We start from the raw sequence: 1,293 nt of genomic DNA, 5'->3' as shown, positions 1-1,293 counted from the left end.
CTCCATGTGGTTGCTGGGAATTGAACCCAGGACCTCTGGAAGAGCAGTCAGTGCTCTTAACCACTGAGCCATGTCTCCAGCCTATCATATGACTTTAGCTAATGGATCAAGAAAAGAAGTTAAATGACTGATTTTTAAAAAAAAATTCTAACAGGTCTTGATCAACTTGTTAACTTGAGTATTTAAATTTTTGATCTTCCTTAATAAGTGCTATTGCTCCCATATTTGCTGACCCTGCTATGCCCATGCCTATGAGGAGGGGAACTAGTATTGGAGCTGCCCTGGCCATCCCGGATCGGTGTAGACGCCCTAGCTGGTCCCAGCCTCCCTCTCCGGAATAACGGTATACCCGAGGCAACAGTTGGGCACGGACAATGTGACCTAAAGAGCCTAGCTACCTGAGATTCTTCAGTCCCTAAAGGGGAAGGAAGAACTCTTGAGTAGAGGGAAGGGAGAGGCCAGACACACAGAAGGCAGAGTCTTTAAGTCTTTCCATGCATTACTTAAAGCATTTTTTTTTTTTAAAAGAGAAACGTCGTTGTTTAATGGTAAAGCTCAGCACACTCTAGCACCAGGACTGGCAGGAGTCAAAGCAGCAGGGACGGCTGGGTGACCCCATGGAGCCTCACATGGCGAAGAGGATGAGGAAGGCGACCATCAAACAGAAGAGCCCCATGGCCTCAGACAGGGCAAAGCCTGGAATGGCATAGGCGAAGAGTTGCTGCTTGAGAGACGGGTTCCTGGCATCGCCGATAATCAAGCTACCAAACACTGTGCCAACGCCAGCCCCTGATCCAGCCACACCAACTGTAGCGGTCCCAGCACCAATAAACTTGGCTGCTGTGTCGATGTCCCGGGAAATAACACTGGTCTGGAATTCCCGTCTGGCCACCTGGAGAGGGGAGCTGCAGCAGGAAGGCTTTTTAGATGGAGCCTCTGGTCTACTCAGGAGGGAGGCAGACACAGGCCTGATTAGACCCCTGGTACAGGAGAGGATCAGAACTGGAGAAATGAGCAGTTCCTTAGTAGTCTGCATTTTTCAATCTGGCAGTTTTAGCTCTTGGTCTTAAAGCATTTTTAAAAAATATGTATGTATGTATGTATGTATGTATGTATGTATGTATGTATGTATGTATTTATTTATTTAATGTATACAAGTACACTCTAGCTGTCTTCAGACACACCAGACCTCATTACAGATGGTTGGGAGCCAGCATGTGGTTGCTGGGAATTGAGCTCAGGACCTCTGGAAGAGCAGTCAGAGCTCTTAACCACTGAGCCATTTCTCCAGCC

General features: G+C 47.6%; 1 pseudogene; it reads right to left on the bottom strand.

Moving 5' to 3' along the window:
* Window positions 1–608: 608 nt before the first annotated feature.
* Atp5mc1l1 (ATP synthase membrane subunit c locus 1 like 1) lies at window positions 609–1,071 on the bottom strand (annotated as a pseudogene).
* Window positions 1,072–1,293: the final 222 nt, after the last annotated feature.

The sequence above is a fragment of the Rattus norvegicus genome, chromosome 1, assembly GCF_021556685.1.
Source record: "Rattus norvegicus strain SHRSP/BbbUtx chromosome 1, alternate assembly SHRSP_T2T, whole genome shotgun sequence".
Lineage (NCBI taxonomy): Eukaryota > Metazoa > Chordata > Mammalia > Rodentia > Muridae > Rattus > Rattus norvegicus.
Note: the sequence above shows the minus strand (reverse complement) of the source record. Positions and strands in the feature narration are given on the sequence as shown.